We start from the raw sequence: 26,701 nt of genomic DNA, 5'->3' as shown, positions 1-26,701 counted from the left end.
AGAATAGGCAGGTAAAGGCTTCAGACGTGGATGGAGGTCTCACACCTGTGAAAGGAACGGAGGAAGGAAAGAGAGAAGGGAGGAGGAAAAGGGTCTCAGACTGCAGTGCGTTTCTGAAATCTGGTATTTGGCTCAGGCAGCAAGAATTCTTGAGCCAAAATTATCCACGAGGGTCAGTTCCGTGTCCTGCGGAAATGGGCCTGGCCCCGAACCTTCGCCATGCTTAGTCACTGACAGAGCAAGCAGCCCGAGGGAGGCGTGGCCCAGCAGCTGGGGCGTCCGCTCAGCTGTGCTTCCCCTCACAGGAGACCGGAGCAGCCCATCTCCATGTCCACCCACCAAACTGTCGGAGGTTATTTTCTTTGAAAGACAGGCCGGAAGGAGTTTGAAAAACAAACCAAAACATTCGTGATAGTGTAGGTTTTTCACCCCAAATCAACATTCCTTTCCCTCCTTGACTTTCGCTTCCTCTTCTGTTTCAGCTAGACCAATCAAGTTGAAAACCCCACCCAATTTTGCTGAGTTCCTCATTATAATAATAATTAAAAAAAATCTGTATGTGACTAGGCCACATGAACTTCCTTTGTTTTACCTTCTTAATGAGTTATGATTTACTCTCTTAGCTTTCATCTGTTTTCCTTCTTTTTGCTCCCTGCTGGGGTATTTCACAATTCCTCTGTATGCACTGTATTACCTTTCTAAAATCTAAAAAAATGATGAGTAACAACACACATCAAGATGCGAGTTTTCAGAACTGTCTTAGTTACCTTTGCAGGGTGTTTATAATGCACAGAGTGCTTATGTTCATGTCAGATGGACTGCTGCTTGATGCTGGGCAGCATGGAGTCACACAGCGGTTTCCCTACTCTTCAACTTCACTGTACATCACACCCATCTTTCTTGTGACTAATGGGCGGGGAGCATCTACAGCATGGATACACTGGAAAAAAGGTGGTTCCTGAGTAGGACAGAGCGGACTGTGCCAGGTTTCACCAGGCTAATCAGAATGGCATCAATTTAAAACTTATGAATTGTTGACTTCTGGAATTTTCCATTTAATAGTTTTGGGCCACAGTAGATTGTGGGTAACTAAAACCACAGAAAGCGAAACTGGGGTGAGGGAGGACAAATGTAATAGAAGCTGAAATGGTGGAGAGAGACTTCTCAGAGGCCACGGGACTTCAACCTCAGACTCATTCAATGGGTTAGAAAGGATGGCTTGGAGAATCGACACAGAATATTAGGAAGACAGGGTTATGTAGAGTTATGAGGGTACCTTTTGGAGTCTGATTGGATGGTGTGGATCGTGAATCTACTTCCTGGCTGTGCAATAGTTAACCAGAGCAAGTCACTCTCTGTGCCTCAGTCTCCTCACCTGTAAAATGGGAAAATGGCGGGGAGGAGAGGTCTCACTTGTAGGGCTGTTGAAAGCATAGAACAGGAATCAGTAAACTTTGTCTGGAAAGGGTCTGATAGTAAATGTATTAGGTTTTACAGGCTATATGGTCTCTGTTGCAGCTAATGAACTTGGCCACTGCAGTGTGTGATGCACTGCATGTTTGGGTCCCCCAGAATTCACATGTTGAAACCCTAACCCCCAATGTGATGGTATTTGGAGGCAGGGTCTTTAGGAGGTAATTAGATTAGATGAGGCCGTGAGGGTGGAGCCCCCATGATGGTATTACTATCCCTATAAGTAAAGAAAGGGACGAGATCACTGTCTGCCCTTCACCATGTGAGGGCACAATGAGGAGGCAGGCATCTGTGGAACAGGAAGAGGGCTCTTACCAGACCACTGGACCTGCCAGGACCTTCATCTTGGACTTCCCGCACTCTAGAACTGTGAGAAATAAATTTCTATTGTTTACGTCACTCAGTTTATGGTATTGTGTTATAGCACTCTGACTTCTCGAGGACACAGTAGGAAGCATTGTAGACAACAGGTGAAAGAATGGTTGTGGCTGTTACGTCAACAAAATTTTATTTATGGGCAACGAAATTTGATTTCATATCACTTTCACATATCACAAAACATTATTATGGCTTTGATTTTTCCCCCCCAATTGTTAAAAAATGTAAAAGCCATTCTTAGCTCTCTGGCCATATTCAAACAAATGACATGCTAGATTTGGTCCATGAACCATAGTTGCTGACCCCTAAGATAGAGCATAGAGTAACACGCTCCAAAGATTAGTTGTTATTATTGTTAGACCCACTTATCAAATGGGAAAATGGAATCTAGAGAATTCACATTTGGCTCTGGATAAGAATTTCTGCGACGTGGACCTTCATGAAGTCCCACTCAAGAGGGCAGAATGGCAGCAATTCAAGGTACCAACGCTGAGTCCCTTCCTCACCTTGGATTTCTCCCCACCCATGAGCTGTCTTTCCATATTATTTTTAGAACTCTCAAAATGGCAGCCACAGGAAAGCCGATATCCAAAACAGTCAAAAAAGGGAGCTCAGATGAAGGGAAATACCTTCTTCATTGAATACTGGTTATTTGGGTTCAGCCACTAATCCCAGGACAGAAATGAGTGAAAATTTATCCAAAGACATAGGAGCATGAAGAGTTAAACAAACAAACAAAAAGTTTGGATTTTTTTACTTTAAAATACATTTTTTAATTTAATGATCTGTGACTTGCTTTTCTCCCTCAGCTCAGCAAGCTTCCGTAGTACCCTTGTCCTCCTTGCTTTCAGGGGAATAATGGATGTTTCAAATAAAAATAGGTGTAGGTCACTGTACGAATAAAATGAATAAATATGATGTGCGTAGAGACAGTACCTAATTTGAAGTTGCGTTCTTCCCTTAGCCTTAGGGAGCACATGACTTACCTTTGTATGTTGCCTTGGTCTTTTTAAGGCTTCTGTGCATAGTTAGCTCATTTGTCTTCTGGATATGTTTTTTAATTGTTCAAAGGTGTTTGCAGGCTCTATGACTTCATCATTTCTCCTTCTTCCACCCCAGGGTAAATCAAAAGAAACTGTACAGTCAATGAAACACGATGAACTTTCCCTTAGCTGGCTGCCCTGCCCCCTTGTATTCTCTTTTTCAGGCCACATCCAGGGTCGTCTTGCAGAAACACACATGCTTAAAACATCCCTGGGTAATGAACACTTCTCAGCGACTCTGTGCTAAAGTTCCAGCCCCTTTCCGTGGCATATGCAAGTGTCTCTACCATCTGCAGCTTTCTTCCTTCCTACTGTGGAGTCTGCATTCAAGTCACTCTATAGTTTACAGGAGAGTAAATGCTTGCTCATATCTCTATATCTTTGTTTACATGACTTCCTTGGAATTCATTGCTTTGCACTCCCAAATCAGCCTACCTTTGGTGTAGACCAGAGAGAGCAAAGGAAGTTCTATAGCAACCAGGCTTCTCAGATATCCCTCACTCCTCCAAGTACCAGATTTATCTATTATTTTGAAGACTGATACACTCAAGGTGGGAGTACCAGTGCTCTGGCCTCAGATGCGCTGAGCGTCCCCTATGTGCTGGGTGTTGGGGATGCAGCAATGAATCAGTCTTCAGTGAGTTTGCAGCCTTCAGGGAAGACCAGGCCAGGCCATGGCGTCCCGTAACACCAGGCCGGAAGTAAGAAGAAGATGTATAAATAGAGGGTTCCATATACACCTCAGAGGATGGAGAAACTGTATTAAGCTGGAGCAATCAGAAAAAACATTTTGGTGCATTTACTGTGTAACTTGGACCTTGCAAATGCTCAAGATTTGAGCACGTGGAGTTGGCTGGGGAAATGGGCGAGTATTGGTGCCGGAGTTCATTCTGTGCAAACGCAGACAGAGGTGGCAGAAAGTGGGCTTTCAGAGAGAACCAAGAGGCTCAGGCGGAACTGAAGAAATAGGAGGAAAGACGGGTCAGGGCAGGTGAAGGAGGAAGCAACGCTGTTAGCAGATAACTAACCTGCAGATCCCCAGACAACAAGGCAGCTGCAGACTCAGAAAACGTCTCCTCAGATTCAAGTTGAAAAGAGGTGGTCTGGCGGTGGCACCCCAGAACTTGGTCAGACTGCTGCCTGTCTCTCTGCGTCCCAACAACCAGCAAGGTGACGCCAATGCCTTCGATTTGTATCAGACGACTTTTGCTCATCGTGGCTTTCCACTGAATTTAGTAGAAACATGTACCCTGAAATGAGAGTTAGGGATCACTTGCTATTAAGGCCTCAATATTGAGAAGAAAAAGCCAGAGGGCTGTCAAGTTATTCTGTGTGTGTATGGAGTCACCTTATACAGAGAAGTCAAAGGGCTTCTCTGTAAAGATTCAGTGCTCCCGGGGGGCTTCTGAAAGGAGTGAATTACAGATAGATGGGCAGTAAAAGAAAACGTCCAAATGAGAATGAAGATTGCCAAAGAATTGCCTTTATTTGGGCATTTTCTATGGAAGACAATAGTACATTGAGCCTAGAGGGACCTTGATTGCTGATTAGATGCTGATTAGATTCTGAGTCCCACCACTTGTCATTGTTTTTCTCCAGTTGTAAGTGGATTACTTCTTATTTGTAGTCAACACACATTTTTTGGGGGGGGGGCCCAACTAGACATCATGCTCTGTGCTATGTGCTAAACTAGGGGTTGTAGATGGAGGCACAAAATAAAATGATCCTTCTTCTTGAGGTTCATGCAGTCTAATGGGTGGACACATGTGTACAGACATTTTCAGTGCAATGTATGAAGGGATCAGATGGTGGTAAACCTAGGGTGCCATGGGGGCCCTGAGGCAGACTAGCTCTTTGGCTTTAGTGCAGAAGGATCAGGGAGGGTTGTCTGAAGCAACCGATACCTCAGTGTCTTCTCTGCTGTTGGTCCAGCTTTAACCTTATAGTCTCTTAAAGCTAACTATCCTTGAAAGTCACAGCACCTATTATCTGATCGACTGTAAATGTCAAAGGACAGAGACTATTTCTATTTTGCTCATAACATGTCCCTACCACATAATAGTACCTGACACCTAGTAGGTGTCATATAAATGCAGGTTGTACGCTAAGGAAGACAATATTAGCACATGCATTTTCACCCTCTCCCTTCAAGTGCTAAGGGGAATTCTGTTGTAATATTTAATGATGGCACACGGCATTCCTAACTCAGAGACAAGTCTCGAAGGTAATAACAGAATTAGGAGCAACATGCTAGAATGTTTGGAACCCAAGGAACCTTGGACGTCGGCCCGTTCTGTGTCTCGTGTCTACAGATAGAAAGTTGCAGTTCAGAGATGGTGGGCTGTAACTGTGAGTGCAGGTCACCCAGGTAATTAGTAGCAGAGCAAGTCTAAGAACCAGGTACATACTCTGATTTCCAGCCCTTAGTTCCCTCATATGAGTCACACGTATTCTATCAGTTACAGATGTGGAGGTGGAGGGGGGGAGAGTAAGGATTCTGAAAAGGACGCGTTTCTTTTGCTAGCATACACAATAGTTCTGAATTCGTAAGGAGCCTCATCTTCCAAGTAAGGCTTTGTATAACAGACTATTTTATGTGAGAGAATCATGTCCTACAAAACCCCCCAAAATGAAAAGGACGCTTTCTTCGGTGCCAAGTAATGGCTTCTGGCAGGAGTGCCGTCTTCTGTATAAAAAAAGACCCCGTTTTCTGCTTTCATCTGATATCTCAGTGAGGCCCCAGAGGGAAATGTTGGGAACAAATGCATGTTTGAGCTGTACTATTCCCTGAAAAGTGAAGCTGGAAATCCTTTAGGGATCCCAGTGTTCTTTCAAAATTGATTTTGACACCATAGAACTACATCCTAACTAACTTCCACGCCAAAATACGTTGTGACTCGTGCTTGGATCGTTTAGAGAGTATTTAAAAATAAGTTTTCGTATCAAAGAGCAAAAAGACAGGGTTTAAATCCTGTGACCTGGACATTTTCTACAGTGGTGCTAGGAAGACATGGTGTGAGTAAAGGCTTAATTGGTGCGGGATGAGTTCTGTTCTCAGAGAAAACCTGAAATGACCAAAAAATGCACCAGGGAAAAGCAAAATAAGGAAGCTTTTTATTGTGTTATGAACAATAAAAATTCATGATTTCTAACGTTTATTAAGCACTCACCATGATCTGGGCACTGTTGTAAACCCTTACAGGAATTAATGCTTCTAATCTTCACAACAGTCCCACGAGGAGGGTACAGCTAATATCTTCATTTTAAGAAGAGTGAATCAAGATATAGAAAACTAATGTAACTTGCTGGGGGTGATGTTCTAGGAATTGCTGGAGTTCACATTCAAACATAGGTAGTTCGGTTCCAGTACATTCCCCCCCCCACCCGCTTTTTTTCTTTAAAAATTTAAATCTCCAAGTAACATATGCCCTGTGAGAATCCTTCATCCCCAAATTCCACTTACATGACTTAACAGACACATACAAATATGTATGTACAAGAATGTTCTTCAAACCTTTACTTCCAATCATGGAAATTGGAAATGCTCCAAATGCTGAACAATTAGGGATATATTAAGTGCTTGATTTAAAAATGGACAAAAGAAAGCAAAGCGCAAAGGAAAAATGAAATCACTCATAATCCTTCTACTCCGAAATAACCACAACGAAATTGCTGAGCAAATGTTTCCAGCGTTTTTTCTACGTTTTGTTTCTGATACAAAATTGGGATCATATCGGATATATTGCTTTGTGATCTGACTTTTCTATGTAGATAATATTATAAATCCTTGTCAAGCCATTAGTTACTATTTTATCACTTATTTTAATGGCTTCACAGTGTTCCATCATTTGTACATATACCATGATACATTTAACAAAACTTTTATTGTTGGATCTGGGCTCTTTAAACCACGATTCTATGATGCCTCAATGGATTGTAAACCATCAATCATAGAAAGTAGCCCAGGATCTCTAGCTGGAAGTTCAAGACCTTACATGATCTGCTCTAACTATTCCTATTTCATCCTCCAGTGCTTTGCTTCAGTAATCATGAATTATAGCCAAATAGAACCACTTGCTCTAGAAGTGCAATTGGGCATCTCATACGGTGCCCATGCAATTCCTCTTGCAGGAATTTATCTACCTAATTAGCCATTTTCTATTAGACGGAAAACTTCTTGGAAGCAGAATTTCTGCCGGAATAAACTTCGTAGTACTACACTGCAGCATCATGTCTTGCACTTAGTAGATGCTCAGTAAGTGTCTGTGGAATGAATGAGGCCATGCGATATTATATTTAACAGTGTGAGGTTGTAAATAATTCAAATATCTACCAATAGGAGGCAAGCACAGTGAACTATGTGACATGTCACTACTAAAGAATTTTGAGCGTTAATTAAAAGGAAACATAGAAACAAGAGAAAATATCTTTAAATAACGTTAGCTGAAAAGAAGCAGAACATGTACTTCAATGGCTGCTAGAATTGACTATTTAAAATTTTAGGTATGAGGGGATAAAAATTGGAAAGGTGTTTTGGAGAAGTCTGAGGGGTAGGTGCTTGATTGAATAGACATACTGGGTGAAAATTTTCCTTTCTTGACTTTCTGTAACATTTTTAAAAGGTGATAGTGAATGAAGGAATCACATTTGTCAACATATTTACAACTTTGGCATGATTTTGCTGGATAATGGAACATAAGGCATAAAGACGCCTTTTCTTAAGTAAATTGTTTTGAGTATTTCCTGTATTACTGGATAGGATGTAACGTTCCGTTCAACACCATCAGGTGGGATGGGCAAGTCTCATTGCTTTTGTAGAAGAGTGAGTTCCGGATTGTTTTCTTATGATTCAGAGACTATGACCCATTTCCCAGGTCTCAGCCTCTTTCCCTACCCCTCTCTCCCTGGCTCCACCTCTGGGATGATATGGCTCTTCTTTTTCTTCTTCTTCTTCTTTTTCTTCTCTTTATGAGTTCTCCTCATTCTCACCCTAGATACTACGTTCAACTGCTTGTCATAACCCAGCATGGCCTTTTGCCCCTGAGACTCCATGCATGGTACCAACCGTAATCTCTAGGACTTTCCTGTAAATGGATAGTTAAGTCTCAGTGTCTTGCTGGAAGATTTTGAGGAAAGAAAATGTGGCCCCTCTGGGGTCAGGCGTTTACCTCTGGTCCCATAAGCCGAGGCCAGCTTGGAAAGGGTCAGGTGGACCATGGCATGTGTTGATCTCAAAAAGGTGGCTGGGAGTGACTGACGAATGGACTATTAGGACATACGTAGCAATTTATAACTCCTCCTTTCTGCTCTTCTAATCCTACCTGAAATGCTTAATATTTCTTGCATCTATGCCCTTTTTGTTCTCCCCTCCCACTGTTTTGGTCCTCATGTATTCTTGCTTAGATTACTGTGATAGTCTCTGAGTTGGTCTGCTTGTTCCTGATCACTTTCCCCATGCTAATATACACTCTACAAATGCTGCCTTTGGGAAACATAGCATGATCATGCCATTTTCCTAATTCAGAGCCCTCAATGGCTTCTCACTGCTTATGAAATGCTATATGATTTTTTTTGAAAATCAGTTCCCTTCCTACCTCCTCCATCCGTCCACTCCCTGTTCCTCCACTTGGTCTAACTGCTTTAAATGGTTTGCCACTCGCAAGCCACACTTCTCAGCTCCTTTTTTTCTCTGGGGGCTTCTGTTGCATTTTGTATCACGTGACATATACGAGTGGACAGAGTATGAATATCAACTGTAATTGGAAAATTAAAAGGGGGGAAGAAGGTAAAGGAGAATAAGTGGCTCAAATTTCCAGGCATAAAACAAATAAGTCATGGGGATGTAACGTACAGCACAGGGAATATAGTCAATTGTGATAACATGGTACCGTGTCAGATGGTTGCTGGACTTATCATGGTGATCACTTCTTTAGGTATATAAATGTTGAATAACTGTGGTGTACCCCTGAAACTAATATAATATTGTATGTTAGCTATATTTTAATAAAAAACCTTTTTAAAAAGCATGGACAGAGCATAGCTGGGGCTCAACGAATGGTTGCTGAATGGATGATATGTGAAGAAATACGAGTAAACTACACGACTGAGGGCTCTTGTCTTAACATTGGCATTATCATTCTCTTATCTTACCAAGTTTTCCTAAACTGTACTTCCTGAGTCCCCAGGAGTCCACAAAATACTATAGAAATTACAACAGAAAAAAATGTGTTTAGTCTTCTCATTAATGTATAGGCTCAGCAAAATGTTATTTTTCTAGTTTTGCTGGAATGAAATCAATTTAATGTAGCAACACGATCTCATGCTAATTAGATGCCCTAATTGGTATATTTAATTAACAAAACTGTGAAACAATTCAATCGATTAAAATAGTATTTTTTTAAATGGATACACAATCTTTTTAAAACTTAAAACCCGTTAGGATAAAAATAATTGGTATAAAAACTGGGAACTGCCTTAAAAAATCTGGGACTCAGTTTTAACAGATGTAAAACAGAGATTCATTGATCTCCTAGGTACCTTCTAGTTCAGATATTTATATCTGAGGAATAAACTAAAGTTACCTGAGTTCTTATATTTATTTATTCATGGTTGTACCATCACAGGGCCAAGGGTCCTATCTCTTTGTTTCCAGTTCCCTAATAGGGAATCGCCTACAGTAGGGCCTAAACAAATACCCATTGACTAGGTAACTGACCGAGCTCTGAGCACGTTCTGAAAAGGAAGAAAAATAATTATATCTGAGGGTATAGGTGAACTATTTACAGAATGATGTTGACTTAGATCATATTGACTTATACAAAAGAGAATTGAGAAGCCACTTGGGAACATACGCTTGGGGAGGTAAATAGCTGCACTGCTGATGGGAAGGGAACTAGGAACTCAAAGAACCAAGTGTTCTCATGGGAATGGTTATAAAGAACAGACAGTAAGAACAAATAAGTAACAACTTTTAAAAAGGAAAAAAAAACCCACTGACAATTGCTGCCCACTGAATTTAACTACCCAGCCTTGCTGTCCACAAGTCTCTTTCATCAGGGCATGAAAGAAGAAATAAAAAGAACATGACCCATGATAACTAGAGCAAAGACACAAAAGATAAAATTTGTAATGTCATGATGATGATCATCATCAACATTTTATGTCATCTACTATGTATGACACCTTGCAATGCAGTAGGACATAATGAAAGGAGAGAAGATGATAGATTTAGGGGAATTAAAGGAGATTATTAAGTGAAGGACCTTAATCTAGTAGGAGTCAATCAATATTAAGTCCTCTTTTCTCCCATTAGGGTCAAACAAACCTATATTTGAATACAGGCACACCAATTACTACCCATGTGACCCTCAAGAAAGTGCTTAATCTCTCTGAGCTCAGATTTATTATCCGGAAACATGGGAACAGTAATGCTTAGTTCACAGCATCATTGTGAGAACTAAATGAAATATTATATGCAGAAGCGATTTGCTCATTGCTATGCAAATATGAGGTTTCAAGTATTAGCTATTACTATTACTCAGCAGTTAGATAAAATGTATGTGCACACCATGAATAATAAGCAGTGAATAACAGTGGATGAGGAGTGGTAAGGAGAGTCATATGGTAAAAGCTGAGTGAGGGAGATGAGGCAAGACAGGTAACGGGGACCAGATCACAATGGGTCCCATAAAGCATTGTCTACAAAAAACCTTGACGTTGATTTGAGTCAAATTGGGAACCAGTGCAATATTTTGAGCAGGAGGCGGCATAAAATGATGTGTCTAAAGAGGATGACTTTGTCTGCAGCACTTACAATAGACAATAGGGGGAAAGAAGGAGGAGGAAAATCAGGTTATTTTGCAGTAATGCAAATGGAAGATAATGATGGCTTGGACCAGAGTGATGGTGGGGTTGGTGAGGAGTCCCCGGACTCTGATATCATCTGAAGATAGAGCCAAGAGTAATTTCCTGACAAACCGAATATGGGATAGGAGAAAAAAGAGAGAGCACAGATGGCACCTAGTCCTAGATGTTAGCCTAAGCAACTGGAAGGATGAGGTTGCCATCCACTGGGACGGGGAAGCTGCAGGTAGACTAAGTTTGGGGAGGAAAGACCAGGAATTCAGTTTGGGATATGTTGAGTTTGAGAGGCTGGTTAGGTCTCCAAGTGGGCATGTCGAGCGGAGTTCAAAATACTGGTCTGGAATTTGGGACATGGATCTGGGCTAGAGACACGAATATGGGCATTATTCGCATGTAGATGGGTGGTATTTATAGAGATGCAGTGCAGCTGACAACTGTTCTTTTCCCCCAATTGGTTTCACCTTGTTTGGGCTTAGGTCCAAGAAGTGGGGGTTCCCCCTTCCCTCCTCCTCCGTCCATTCTTTGTCTACCTCTCTACCCCATCCCAATGACTCCTTGCTTCTGTATAGGATAGGACCCTCGATCCACATCTCAGGTCCCTTGTGCTTTGCTAGTTTATTCCTCTGCCTCTATTCTGCTTCCCCTGTGCAATAGCTGCCCATATTTTGGGGGGTATTTCGGTTCAAGCCATAAAAGAAAACAGAGAAGCTGATTCAGGAAGTGAATTTGTGACATAAGATTTGGGAGGACTGGTGCACCAACTACTGAGAAATCAGAAACAGAGGACTTTTACACACATGTCCACAGAGTTAGGTGTTCATCAGCACATCTAATTTCAACAAAACCTCCATCGTAAGTGCAAGTTTATTGACTCTGTATGTTCTGGGGTAATTTTTACAGAGGATACAGGAGAATTGTCTTTTGCCTTTAAGTAGTACATGCTTTAGTGGGGCAAGTCATTGATTACTCATGAGAAACCATGATGTATTCAGAAGAAAAGAATGGGACAGTGGGTGGATGGAGGGGCTGCTGAAAAATAAATTACTCCTATTTGACCATCACATTCCAGATTAAGTGTCCAATCATCTGCAATGTCTTTATGAATTTCCCATAAGAATGGTCAATGGATCCATGATGCCTCAGAGAATAACTCTTATTATTTTATTACTTTAAAATAATGTATCTTTTTTGTAAAAAAAAAAATCAGAAAATAGACAAAAAAAAACAAAGAAAATTTCATGACCAGAGATGACCTTGAGACTGTCCTTTGGGTTTTGTTTTCTGTGTACATAGCTATTTTAGAAAAATGAGATCTTACTGTACTTCTATGTAATGCTTTTCTCATGAGACAATAGAGCTGAAGAAGTTTCCATGTCTAAGCATTTGCCTACAACATCATTTGGATACCTGCCTATTATGAATGTAATAGCTTAATTATGATGGTAGGGATTGTGGCTGGTTTTATTTTTTTCCTCATCAGCATCCAGGACAATGATGAGTGACAGGGTGTTCTCATAGTCACAGCATATTAGAGCTCAAAGCTCCCTCAAGGCATCACCTTGTTAATTTTCTGTTTTGCAGATGGCAAAGTTGAGGTTCAAAGTGTTCAATGGATTGACAGATCAGATGGTCCGAAAGCTGCAGAACCAGTATTGAAACCATGTGCCTGGACTCCAAGCCCAGGGTTCTTTCAGCATCGCATTCGGAATCTGAGTCAGCCCAACATCTGTGAAGTAGATGTGTGGTAAAAGAAGAGGGGACACCGTGCAGGAGAGGTTTGGGGAGAAGACAATAGCAGAGGTGTCTTGTGGTTCTTTTGGAACTTTCAGTTTTACTTCAAAACCCGAGACCCCTGAGTTTCATAGAAGGGGTGAAGTTGCAGTGTGTGAGATAAGGGAGGGGACAGCTTGAGGAAAGGAGCTCATGACCTCAGGTTTGCAAAACCCACAATTGTACAATAGCTCAGCTCTAGCCAACACCCTGAGGGGATGCAAAAAAGACCTAGGAGAGTGTGTAGCCACCAGAGTCCCCATTCTAGTTTCACATCGTACCTGAAGGGCTCCCACTGCTTAAGCACTAAGCCCTATCTTGTGATTTCTTAACCCGTCACCGCCCCTCTTCAGGTCTCGTCTCTGCAGACTGAGACTCTATTAACATTTCAATTTTGCTCATGGTCGGGGACGATCTCAAGTTTTGATTTTGAGAACCTAGAATGTTCTTGGCTTCCTGGAATCACTATCCAAGCCTTCTTGCTGTGAAGGAAGAAGAATGGTGCTCTGGAAGCTTCAGTGAACGAAGCGCGATGGTAAATGAAGAGCTAAGAACACTGGGAGTTCTGGCCTGTTGTTCAAATGAGACACCATCCTTCCAGCTCCTCTCCACATGTTCACTGGAGCGATTTACCAAAAATGCATGTGCGACGAGGCTGCCTAACCCTTTCTGTGGCCTCAGGGTACTCTGTGTGGCACGCAAGACCCCCCACAACCTGGCCTTTGGTCTGCCATTTTGTTTTCAGCAGCACTGACCTTCCTGTGGGTCTGTGCACAGAGCCATTCTGTTTTTTCACCCAGTTCCTACTTCCTGGAATGCACTTCCTCTTCTTTCACCATGGTGAATCCCATGTTGCTGAATTTCGTGCCCCCTCTCTCTATGTAAATAACTCTAAAATTCTATCATCTGTGACAGTTTCTGAAATATTCTTGGCCATTTTCAGTCAAATGCTAGAGCTTTATCTTAAATCTACGACTCCCATCTAGGATCAATGTTACTTCCCCCAGTGGTATGTTCCAGATCGCTGGACACTGGCTCCACGATGCCTTATCAGTGAAGCAGGACCATCAGTTCATTAGACATAGAATCTAGAGAGGACCCCACTGCTCATTTTGCCCAGCTGCAAATGATCTGGATGGCATAGACGGTTTTCTCCAGTCCTGCACTTAGGATACTTACTTCAATATTGGCAGCAATAAAATGGTGGGTAAGAAATTGCACATTTGTCAGAAGGAGGCGGCCTGATAGAAGTGTGTAAACATGGTACTCATCTCAAAATTCAATTACCATATGTACACGGTTTGGCTTGTCATTTATGTACTTGTATATTTATATACCCATCATCCTTAATCACCTACAAGAATGAACGAGTGCATTTAAGAACACATGTTTGCAACATAAGCTAATGGTTAATTGAACATTTCTTCTTGGAGGAGGAAGCTGAATGACAACCAGAGAAGACACAGGTTTTTGAAAACAGCAGCGAGGCTTGCTAACACACAGTTTAGTTTTAGCTCACCCTGAAGGAAATTCCTGGTGAGGTGACCTGAACGTTATTCTTTTGAAAGCCTGCCATACTCAGCACAGAGAGAGAGCTCAGCTTACCAGTTTAGCATCAGGAAACTGGGGGCCAACTCCTTGCCTCGCCTTTTTTGGGTGTCTGTTCATAAGAAATTCATGTAACTTCTCCAAGCCTCTGTTTCCTCATAATCTGGGAATAATGCAGCAAGCTTGCTAGTAGATTTGAAAAACACAAGATGCATGAACTTACTTTCAGGTGCTAATTAAATCTCATTTGAATTAATATGTTATTTTCCTACCTCCACCTGCATCTCATAAAGGTCAAGGTCATAGAGTCCAGACACACTCCTGCTCCTACTAGTGCTACTATTACAACATCTACTGCTAACAATAGCGGATATTTATCGAGAGTTTACTATGTCTGCACTGTTTTAGCATTTCACATGAACGCACCATGTATGCCTCGGAAAACCCCTATGAAGTAGTTACCAATATTGTTCCCACTTTATGTACAAGAACTTGGAGACTCAGAGAAGTTAAGTAACTTGCCTGAGATCATACAGCCGGTCATTCATTGAGCGGCTTGGATTTGACTCCAAGCTTGGACTCCAGAATTCAAACATTCACAATCACACCCTATCCCCTAATAATAATAGTAAAATTATCTTATGGTGGGATAGTGCTTTGTTCTTTCATGGAGAGAATCTCACCTTGGCCTTCTAGCAGTCCTGTGAAATAGGGGTTATTATCCTTATCTTACAGGTGTGCAACAGGTAAAAAAGATGAAGGGATTTACCCAAGGTCACCCTGATGCAGAACAGTAAAATCAGATGGTTGTCCCACTTTGGTGAGCACTACTAAGTTCTCCCATCCTGCTTCTGGCTCTACCCTGCTTTTGTTCACACCTCCCCCACTGATGACTCCTTCTACAAGGACCCCAACTGAGTCCTCTTAATTTGTTTTGAGAATTTCCCCCAGTTCTGTCATTCTCTGTACCACTGTCTGTGACTCGTGTGACTAATTTTTTCTACTTGCATTCCATGGTTCTGCAGAGCTTAGAATAAGCTACCATGAACCTCTAGCTCAGAACTCATTGGCATTTAAGGAAGGCACTCTGGGAGGACCATCTGAAATGAACTCAACCTCTGATGTCAAGGTCACCTGCTCCCCAGGTGCTGAGCTCACCACGTATGCATTCTTCATCTGAAGGAAGTACCGGTCACCCTTAAGCAGAGCATCTGCCATGTCACTGCTCTCTAGGGTGCTCTTTTCTATGGTCTGCAGTTGTGAGTGCTCCATAACCTGGCCTGCTGAACCTGTCTAAAAATCCTGCCTGCTGTCTCTCAGTGTTGTCATTTTCCTCTGGGCTGTCATAGCACCCTATGCTTTGGATGTTCCTTTAACTAAAACTGTTCTCTCCCAATTTATGGCTTTGCTAACATAGTCTCAGCCTAGATAGCCTTCCCACAAGAACCTTCCCTGACTCCCTAAACCACTCCTGTGCTCTGCTCTGCTCTCCATCTCATGCAATCTCTTTTTGAAAAAACTCTGCTCCTTCTTAGCATTTTTCACATTGTCTTGAGACTGCCTGTTAAGCTGTCCGTCTGCTGCAATATGTGATGAGCTCTTTGAGGTCAGTGTCTTCCAGTATCCTACAATGCCTGCCCATAGTAGGAGCTCAATGAATAGCTGTTGATTAAATGTTTACTTCTGTCTCTGAAGTCAGCAAATATTTTAAGAGGATCGCTTTACTAATGCCCCTGCCTTCTAGACTGTGAGTTTCCTGAAGGCAGACGTTCTGCTTATTCAGCACTGTATCCTCAGTGCCTGGCTTGGACGAGGCACTCTGTAAATGCATCATGGACAATTTTGAAAAGCAATACAAATAATAGATAGATAGATAGATAGATAGATAGATAGATAGATAGATAGATAGATAAAGCACCCATATTTCCAATCCACTGCTAAAGACAATCGTTGCTAACATTTTGGTACATGGCTTTCCAATCTATAGCAAGCAGCCTCTAGCATGACTCCCCGTGATCCCCCTCACACACACACACACCTCTAGCTATTCACAGTCTTGTGTCATCTCCTCCTCTTGAATGAGGGCTGAATTCAGTGACCCACTTCAAATGAATAGAACAAAGCAGAAGTGATTGACTGCAGCTTCTGAGATTAGGTTATAAAAAGACTGTGGCTTCCATCTTGGCATTCTTTCTCTGAGATCCCTCACCCTGGGAGAGGCTAACTGCCATGCAGTGGGCAGACCTATTGAGAAATCCATGTGGTAACATAACTGAAGACACTGATCAACAGCCAGCAAAGACCTGAGACCTGCCAACAGCCACATGGGTGAGTCTGGAAGCAGCTCCTCCCCAGTTGAGCATGGTGATGGCTACCCCAGTCAACACACTGATTCTGGCTATGTGAGAAAGAGAGAGCAAGTGGCACCAGCTAAGCTGTGTCTGGATTCCCGACCCAGCATCCCTGGGATAATAAATATTGAGCTGTCAGAAAAGTCATGACATATTTTTTCTACGTTTTTCGTTGCAAAAATGCATCATGATTTTTTGGACAACCCAATATTTGTTGTTTTAAGGTGCTAATTTGATACATAGCAATAGGTAAATAATATGCAATCCTATATACAGTTATATAAATATGGTTTATCTGTTTTACTGTTTATCATAGATCAAAATTTAATTTATTGAGTGAAACAAACTGATAAATCATGCTTGTGTGTAAGTCTTCTTTGAAAAAACTTTTTAAAAAATGTGAAATATAGCCACATACAGAAAATACACAAGGCATATATATGCAGCTAAAAAAATCATAACATGCACCCTTGTTCCAATTTTAGTATATTATATTTTTAAATAAATCAGGGCATATGTAAAACTAGTAACTATTTTTTTCTTCAAAGAGAAGATTTTTAAAAAGCTAAATAGATGTACCATTTTAGGATGGTTTAGAGTCTCTGAATCAGTCTGAAATGTTGCCATATACTTTTCTTTAACCACTGAAGGAAGAAATTCTTAGTCAAAGTTAGTCATCAGGAGGAAGTCTAGGAATTGTGCCACAGTGGAGTATATACAATGTGTGGGCCAGAGTGGGGCCTCAGTATGACACTGATAAATGGATGGATGGACTTGGAATTCAAAACATGGATTGCAGCTCCTTCTCAGCCACTTGGAAGTATGTGGTGTCATCACTTAACATGTAGGAGCAGTGATTTTATTATCTTTAAAATGGGAACATACTCATGAAGTTGTGAGGTTTAAAGAAAGTGGCATTGTGTTTATAATGCCCTTGCAGAGCACTTGGCACATAGCAAGCTCTCAATACATCAGTTACAATTGAGCAATAATTCTGATTTCAGGACACCATCAAATAGTGATTTATCACTATATAAAGCTTAAGTAAATATATATTTAACTTAATAACTTTATTTCTTATTAATTGCTAAATGCTCATAATAAAGTAAATTTTACAAATATTTTTAAAGGACAAAGAAGTAAGCAGAAACTCACTCCAAAATTTCACCTGTAAGAAATGACTAACATCAACCTGTGGTGGACATCATTCCAAATGTCCCTTGTGTATAGACAGATAGATTGCGATGGTGGAAGGCTATTTAGGTAGGTAAATAGCTACCTAACTAATTAGAGATCATACTGGACATACTGAATAAAAGAAGAACAATTACTTAATTTCCCTTGAACGTAACCAAAGAAAAATAAACTGAAGTGAAACTAACGGAATTGCTGAAATTTACATCATGTTTTTTTCTCCATTGCCAGTGATAGCATTTCCTCAAATATCTCCCTAAGTGAGATTAAGTAAAAACTTAATGAAACCAAATAAGTTGGAGTCATTTTCCCCCCCTTTTAACTTATATCTTTCCATTTTTCGGGCTGTACTAATTAATCTCCTACTATGAAGATGAAGTGATTCATACTCTTCTTTCACCTCCTGATTTTTGTTACTTTTATCATTTTAAACTTAAAGTGATTGATTATAAGTCTGTTCAGCAATAAAAAAATTTGCTGTTGTGCTGTTATTTACACTTATTTAAATGGATTTAATCCTGATAGCTAGTGTTTTTAACCATAGATTCTCTTCCCTTTAGAGGCACATAGCAAGCCCTCAATACATCAATTACTATTGGTGTGTAACCGTGTTTAATAAATTCTTCTTATTATGGGATTAGTCTTCCAGTGTATTTTCCAGAAGGGCTCATAAAGTTCCTGAATTCTTTTCTGTTTGAGAATGTCTTCAGTTTTAATGTCCTTGAGTTACACTTTTCTTTATTTGGGCTTTGTGGGCATTACTGTGATTTCTTCTGGAAAAATATCGGTGTGGAGAAACCTGAGGCCAGCTCGATCCCCTCTCACTCCCCTTTTTCTGCCCAGATGGTCATTCTCTATAGTTAATGTTGATCAGGTATGTTCAGTGTCTCCACATAAATTGTACTGTTTCTAGTATATTAACTTCTTGTGATTTGCAGCTTTACTTGTTTTTTTAATATCAAAAATAACTGATGAAATTCCATCTCTGAAACGCTCTTCCATTTGTTGGGTGCTTTCCTTAAGGAATGGAAGTGATTGTTATGTGGGTTAACCTTGAAGTCCTTTTTTATCGCCACCTCTAACTGAATTTGTTCAGTTTACCTTTTTCCTTTGCATTCATTGCATTGTTCTAAGGCCTTTTCTTTTCGAGTTTTTTGCCATGCCTAGTCTGTTCTCCGCAGGTTTACATTTATTTATTTGATCTATAAGGGTGTTGCTTTGGCCCTCAATTGTTTCCTTAACCTGATAATCTCCCTTTTCATCCCAGCCTATTGCTTCATCTTCTTGTTTCTGAGTCTTCTATAAATGACTCCACACTGAGTTTTTTATTGTTCTTTTGCAGATTGTATTTCCTTTCCCTTTTGTGTTCTAGAGTGCTTGCATAGCTGAAATGCCAAGCCCCCCCTCCCCGCCCCCCGCCCGCCCTTTTTTCTCATGCATAGCATGGAGAGCTCTGCCCAGAACTTCTCTTTTCTCTGATCCAATGCAGAAAGACATTAGCTTTCCTTTTTCTGGCCCCTCTTTGAGGTGGTCTTGTCTTGTGACTTTGGGTTAAATTGATCAGGCTGGATGTATCTTTTTGAGTGCTCTTGTGAACTCTGAGGCTCCAGGGTGTGGGGTGTGGCTCAGCTGTAGTTCCTGGTTGGCCCCACACAGGTCTTCTTCTAAGATCCCACAAAGTATCCCATAACGGCCCACCCCAGCTATTCGCCCATCTCAGGGCGAAGCAATGTCATGTAAAAGGTTGGTTCTCGGTGGAATTTGCTCTCTCTGCCTAAGTCTTGTGTGCCTCACCAAGTATTCTGTTTTCATTGCAACTGCCATATACTCCTTTAACATCATTTGTCCCGTTGGGTCACTCTCCTGTGCGAAATCCCCCAAAGACTCTCATCTCAGGTACTGCAGGTCACAATCACCCAGGGTTTCCTGGTCCCTCTGTGATGGCCGCTGGCACCGCCTCTCTCTTATCCCTTCACTCACTCTGCTGTAGCCACACTGGCTTTACCGAGCCTCAAATAGGCCAATCCCCCATCTTCCTCAAGACTTTCCATTGGCTCTCGGCTACTCCTGGCTACCTCGTAAATATTGCTTCTGCTCCCACCATGCTGAGTGTCTGAGAACTTGCCACTTTCTCAAGTCCAATCTGCAAAGATAAGCACAGGTCCCCTCTTATAGGAGCCTAATACTTGGGGTTCTGTCAGTCCCAACCTCCCATCCTCACCTGTCACATAGGAGACAAGACATGAGGCCCCTTTTCAAGGAGTCATCTCTCCGTCCCCCCTCTCATGAAATCTTTACATAATTTCAGGGGACAGGAAATAGCCTATTTTTGATCTTTTATGTAGTCTGTATGTTGGAACCAATATTTGAACTTAGAGAAATTAAAAAGCCTTTTCTCTTCTTCTGTTGATATTTCTCTTCTCTGAACCACCTGATACTACTATGCCTAACCACCAGAATAGGAGGAGGTCAGGGAAAGATGAGAAATATCAGGAAATACTGGGGAGATTACTTTGCTTAATGTATAAGAATATCATCTCTGAAGTGAACATCCGATTAGTACCCTGGTTGTAATCTTCTCAACACCCTGCGAAGTCAATACTACGGTCCCAATTTTACAGATGGGAAAATGGAGGCCCAATGAAACCTGAGCAAACCTTGGTGGAGCCTTGCTGATGGGTATGTGAGCAAATTTTATTTAACACTTGAGTAGAAAGCAGGAGAGATGTGTACTTCCACAAAGAGAATCCAAAGGACATGCCCTAATAGACACACCACAGAAGCTCCTACTGGAAGCTTAAAAGATTCCAAGGTTCTTGATGATTTTGTTTTCAGCCCCTGGCTTAGCGACTGACTGAAGAGACCTCATGTGCTGTCACCTTTGCACACACACGTACACACATTGGCCTTGTGGGGTGCGACGGAAGCAGCATGGACATGGGCTGGGAACAACCCCGTTCTCATCTTGGTTCTGCCACTGAAGCTCAGACCCTCGGTTTCCTTAACTAAATGTGTGGACACGTATGCCTAGTTGGTAGAGCTAGGGAGAGACTTTGATGGGAGAGCTGTCGGGGTGAGGAAAGCGTGTTTGTCCCTCTCTGTAGAAGAAGACCAGACACATGGAAATGCTCATAGTCTGCCTTCCAGGAAGGTGTTACTCGTCAGAGTGTGGCTTGTTCAGGGCGAACCCTTCTTGCTCATCCTGCCACCATGTGTAAGCAGAACAGGCTTCTATCTGCCATGTGGGTCATCTCAACTTCTATTTGCTGTCAGCCCCTGGATGGGAGCGGCAGGTCGGGCATCTTTGTCTGGTAGAGGGATGGATGGGTCAGCAACTGACCGTTCTAGAACATGAATGGCATTACTTTAGACCTGAGCCTGAGCTGCACTGGTGACTAGGTTTGGTCACGTAATCCTGCTCTCTGGGGGAGGAGTGATAATGGTGTACTTGCCCTTTGAGTAATAGGCTCTGACTTTGTTTCCTGTTGTTCTTGTATGTTGCAACCTGGGCAGGGATTCCTGGAGAGCAGAAGGGCTAAAAAGTAGGCTAGAGAGCCTGGCAATAATATGCCCCAAAGCTCTTGCCGCATAATAGGAAATATGCGTAGCTAACAGGTATGGAATATTTATCTCTTAAATGAATATTCTTAAATGGATATATTAACGCATTTAACCCTCACAACAATTGTATGAGGTTGGTACTCTTATTATCCCATTTTATAGATGAGAAAGTAAAGCACAAAGAGATCAAATAGCCTGTCGAAGTACATATGGATACTAAGTAGCAAAGCTGGGATGTGAACCTGGGCAGGCCAGAGCCTTCATGGGTAACCACTAAGCCTTCTTAATAGGCACATACCCTAAGCATGTTGGTTTCTTCTTAAACTTGTTGTCCTCTCGGTATGTGGTTTATCTTTTCTTGAGCATGGGATTCAACCCCTATACTGATGGAGAGCATAGAGTTGGAAAGGAGCTGAAGTTTGGAAGGGATGGAAGGTCATGGGGGTGTCTGAGATTTACAGCCGAAGGTCAGAGGGTGTGTGTGGTAGTCTTCCTCCGCAGGCCCTGACTGTGGGGCTCCAGGTTAGCCACCCTGCCCAGGACGAACCATCGGGGCCTCCGAGTGAGAAAGGTGTGCCTGCATTCATTCTGTAGCCTAATGACTGGCTGTGAGAAGTGGGACTTCACAGACCTTGCCTGGGGCACTGAGCAGAGCAGTGGACAGCCTGCTGCTGGGACATCCTGTAGAGAGAGGCTGAGATGCTGAGAGAAAACTAGACTTTCAGTTTGAAAGTTTCTGTGGAGAGGATTTTAAAAAACCCCAAAAAACAAACACAAAAGAAAAAAAAAACAAAGTTTGTCAACTTTTCTCTCTTGCTCTGTGAGCAACTTTTCCACCAGACTATGTAGCAGAGAGGGATAGGCCACCAAGGGCTCTAGTTTTGGGGTATACTATATATATTTTTTCACCCTTTGGGTTGACAGCTGCTTGGAAATTGGACAAGTTCAAAGTAAACTGCTCGCTGACTTCCAGTTCAAAGTGGCAGCTGGCTGGTGTCCCCCAAAGCCGAGCCTTTCAGCTCTTCCTGTGATAAGGGTAGGTGGGACAGAAAGCTATGACTGGTGGTACAGCCTAATGACAGCATCCGGAGCAGTTCACAGTATTGTGGGGTCAATAGATCTGGATGGAGGACAACCTTTCTTGGCCCCAGCATGTGGCACACTGTTGCTTTCCTACCTGAAAAAGTTTTCTTCCTCGGGGGTTATTCTTGCAAGCAGTAGTTTTTTTCCTCCTTTCTCTGGTTCCCTTTCCTTCAGTTTCCCCAGATCCAGGCAGATTCTGGGAATCACAGGAAAGTGCTGGGCAGAAAATGGGGAGAGACTGAAGTGACCACAGGGAGGCATGTGACCCTGTCAGCTCTGCAGGTAGCTGCCAGGGCATGGAGCCTCAGGTTAGTTCTGCATTGTCAGGTGACAGGCTGCTTCCATCCTGCCTTACCTCTGAGAGCTAGAAGCTGGGCTGAGAGCTGAGGGCTGAGGACTAAGGAAGAAGGGAGCATAGTTAATGCATGGCATCCCCCCTGAGAGCCAGCTGTGAAGCAAGAACTGGGCTGGGATCTGTGAACATCAACTGTGGATCAGAGAAGAAAATTCGACCCCCAGGGTGGTGCACAGAGCAAATCACTGTTCCTGGCTTTCAAAATGCTGACAAGTCACCTTTGTCCTTCAGTATTTGCCAATGCATGGAAGGGTATCACTGGTGTGAGTCACGTATTTGAGAAAGTCTCCCGGAATTTAGAAAAAGGAGACAGAGCTGAAAGGGTAAGAGTAACAATAATGGAGGTTTCAGACACATTGGTCAGAAAATGTGGGACCTTGTGATGAAAGTGAACATTCCCAAGCTAAAGGGAAAGATAACTCAAGGTAGATAGAAAGAACGGACCCTGAGTCATGAAAAACCAAGGATGGGAGACCCACATCTATGTAGCCTGGTGAAAGTACCAGCCTGATTAGATAAATACCGGCTTCTGTGAATATCCAGACATGAGACAATGGGTTGTTTCTGATGATCGACATTAAACCAGCCTTCATCTTTTCCCCCAAACGCTAAATACCAGAAGATAATTGAATAACATCTATAGAGTTTAAAGAAGAAAAGGAATATTACATAGATGGTCCAGCTAGCATTCACATATGCAGGAAACAATGATATCACTGGATAAGCAAAGGACACAAAATGAATTTTTTGGGTCTACAAACCCTTCTTGAAAAATTTCTTTAAGACACATTTGCAAACTGAATAGTGAAACACACAGTTAAGAGCTCAGAACTAGATGGGAACCATAGAGAATGGCTAGCAGTGAGTAGTGACATGATTAAAGAAGAGATAAGCTTACATGTCACCATGATGGTTACAAAATTGAATTAAAACCTGCAACACATCCAGGAAGCAGAGTGTTTATGGTATGTAAAATAATAGTTTTATCACAATGATCTGGATCCCAAAACTTCAAGAATCATTAACAAACCCTGGCTAGCACATGAGACAGGGTGTGGAGAAGAAATGTAAAGCGCTGAGCTGTGATCTGACAGAGCACCTATGGACTTTATTCTCATAATGTGTTTATGGATTTTACTTTTCTTTAGGCATACCTGTGTGTTTTCTATTTTTTCTAACACAGATAGGCATTTACTTGATTAATAAACAGTGAAAGGTTGATAAGGTAACAACAAAAAAGAAAGAAAACATCCTAAGAGGAATTTCACCTGAAATTTTGAAAATCTACATGGGTTCTAGTCTCTAAAGAGCCATCTTTTTTTGCACCTCCGTGGGAAAATGACACAGAGGGAGGCTAGGATGTTGGAATGCTGCTGTAGCTATTGTCACCAGCAATGGTGAGATTTACTTGTCCCAGATTTTCCTGGGGTAAAGGGGGAAGGAAGGAAGTCACGAGGGATGGGTTCAAGCTTCTCCATGGTTGTGCAAAGCTGTGAGGATGTTATAACCTCCCTGTGACCCACGGCTGCCTCACAGAATTCAGGGTTCACTTGTAGTAGGGAGTGGGGGCTCTCACCATTTTCTCTGGAGACCAGTGCTTGCATATCCTCAGACATATTACTTCATCTTTCTTGGCCTCTGCTTCCTCATCTGGAAATGGGGGTAATGGGCTTATCTTAAAGGTCACGTTGAGGTGTGCAAAGCATCTAACTTAGCAAAGGAAACAGTAGGTGCTTAATTGATGCCGCACCTTTTCCCTCCTAGCACTGCAGGGTTTCTGTCCATCTAAACTTTGGGGGAAAGGTGTACTGCCAGTGGGCGGGTTATCTGGAGAGGTCCTTCTGCAAAGGAGAGGAGGGGGCTGCTGAGGAGAGGGAGGTGATGTCAGGATAGAGGTGCTAGGACACTCTGGGTGTTGCCCTGACCCCCACTGCAGTGGGCAGATTCTCCATCCCTTGGCACAACAATCCCAAACTGCCTATGAAATGTGTTTAGAGAGAAATATTTTGCCGCTTTTTCCAACAGTAGAACTACTGCCCTTTGATTTAGTAACTAGAACTCAGAACTTTCTCCAGGAAGGAAATGTTGCTTGCAGTTATCCATTTTGAACATAGAACAGTGAGAAACTCAGGCTATTTATAGCTGCCTCCTCCTGTTGCATAAGAGAGGACTTCTTGGGAAGGTGGTACTTCCCTAACTCAGGCTCTTGCAGCCTAGAAAGGGAAACTCCTTTCTGATGAATCATTGACCATCGCCAGGGTTTGGCCAACCATGATCTTTCAAAACCCATGTCTGTGGCATCATATTCTTTAGGAAGTCTTCCCAAATCTTCCCCCAAGCTGGGTTATTTAATATCACCTCAACACCATCCTCTCCTTCCTCCTTCCTGCATTCCCCCCTGCACGAGAGAAGCTAGCCTGGAGCCATGCTCCCTAGACTTTTGCCAGCAGGGTTCAAGGGTAGATTGTGCCAAGGAGGGGTGCCGGTGTGGTGTCTTGAAGGCTGAGCAGATGTCCTTATTCTCAGCAGCAGCTGTCGGGGTGTAGGTGCCAGTAGATGTAGGATGCTGCCACTGGCCTCCTTCCCACTCGTCCTCTTGAGAATTACCCACTTCAGCACTAATTCCTGGACTCCAGTCCTTGTTGATGTCCCTACTGACACACTATAACCCATCCCACAGTTGTTTAAACTCTTTATTCCCTGTATTCAGGCCCTATCTGCTTGAAATACCCAGAGAGCCTCCTGTCTTTCTTCCCAAACTTGCAAACACTCAGAGCGACTTAATCACTCTGTTCTGGACCATCCTTGAACACTTTATCCCTGTTATTGCCCAAATCAGTAACTCAGAGGTTGAGTCTATAGACTGGAGTAAAGCAGAAATGTTGAAAATTTCTTCAACTGCTGAAAAGGAACCAAAGAAGGCTCTTTTTTATTAAAGAAAGAAACGAAAACAAAAAAAAACCCCAAAACACCCAGGGGCAAATCTAGAGCCTCTGCAGCTAGCTCTGGCATGTGTCAGGACGTTCTCAGCAGTATTTGTAGAATGAAGGCAGTGAACACTATGGGGACTAAAATCAATACTAGAAAAATCATAGAGGCTGATGAGTCATTTCAGTATCACACAGGGTTAACCACTTAGATACGCTGGGACTCTTTATTGGTCTCGTAGAATCATTGACCTTTTTTTCTTGTTGAACGTGTTTAAGATCTAACCAATTGATCTATCAGTGGAAAACCAGTTTCCCCCACTCGACAGCCACACGCTGGTTTTGTAGACCTTGCCACCAGTCGCTGGTATCAAAAAGGGTGGCGGGAATTTGGTAAAAGGCAGCCTCCAGACTGCTTTGGAACAGAAAGTTCCTCCTTGCCGTTACCCACCACTTCATTTTGGAGCTCTCCAGAGGAAAATGACATGTGTCAGTCATCTTTTGATAAAATACCACAAATACCCTAAACCAGGGGCCGGCAACCTTTGTTTTTTGGAAAGTAGGTATTTCTGACTTTGGGGGCCATACAATCTCTATCCTAACTACTCCATTCTGCCATTATAGAGAAAGCAGCCGTAGACATTATGTAAATAAATGAGCGTGGCTGTGTTCCAATAAAACTTTATTTACAAAATCAGAAGGCAAGCCAGAGGTGGCCCAGGGGCTGCAGCTTGCCAAACTCTGCTCTCAACTATCTCAGCATGGCTAGCACTTCCTTTCCTCTTTTATCTTTGGTGCTTGATTCTAGGATTTGGCCTTGAGAAAAGGCACAGCTTGGACAAATTGTGTACAGATGGAGAAGAAAATGAACATTTATTCAGCCTCAACTACTAAGAACTATCCATGCATTCTGATACACATGTGAAGCAGGTACTGTGATTCTGGTAGAAGAGGAAACTGAGGCCCAGAGAGGTTAAACAGTTTTCTAAAGTCACGTGGCCGAAAGTGGTGGACCCAGGATTTGAACATGGCTCTGTCTGGCTACTTCCAACAGATCTTAAAATGGCTAGCTTAAGGCAGCCAGACTGCCTCCATGCCTTCTACACCATGACTCAAGAGGTAGAGCTTGTCAAAACAAACAAACAAACAAACAAA

At 42.3% G+C, this 26,701-nt stretch overlaps 1 protein-coding gene across 13 annotated transcripts in view; it reads left to right on the top strand.

Moving 5' to 3' along the window:
* LOC109383228 (uncharacterized) overlaps positions 1 to 26,701 on the top strand; it is a 433,428-nt gene that overhangs the window by 331,188 nt on the left and 75,539 nt on the right. Inside the window, exons 5-6 of one of the 13 annotated variants that reach the window (XR_002124117.1) lie at positions 12,339 to 14,895; positions 15,101 to 18,020. The exons of 10 other annotated variants lie outside the window; for them this stretch is intronic. The gene's annotated coding sequence lies outside the window, so the exon portion shown is untranslated. Of the gene's footprint in view, positions 1 to 12,338; positions 18,021 to 26,701 lie in introns of those variants that run through there. 2 more of the 13 variants (XR_002124118.1, XR_002124116.1) reach the window with 2 other exon arrangements.

This window comes from Hipposideros armiger, unplaced genomic scaffold (assembly GCF_001890085.2).
Source record: "Hipposideros armiger isolate ML-2016 unplaced genomic scaffold, ASM189008v1 scaffold_78, whole genome shotgun sequence".
Lineage (NCBI taxonomy): Eukaryota > Metazoa > Chordata > Mammalia > Chiroptera > Hipposideridae > Hipposideros > Hipposideros armiger.
The sequence above is the reverse complement of the archived record's forward strand: the minus strand, read 5'-3'. Positions and strand labels throughout refer to the sequence as shown.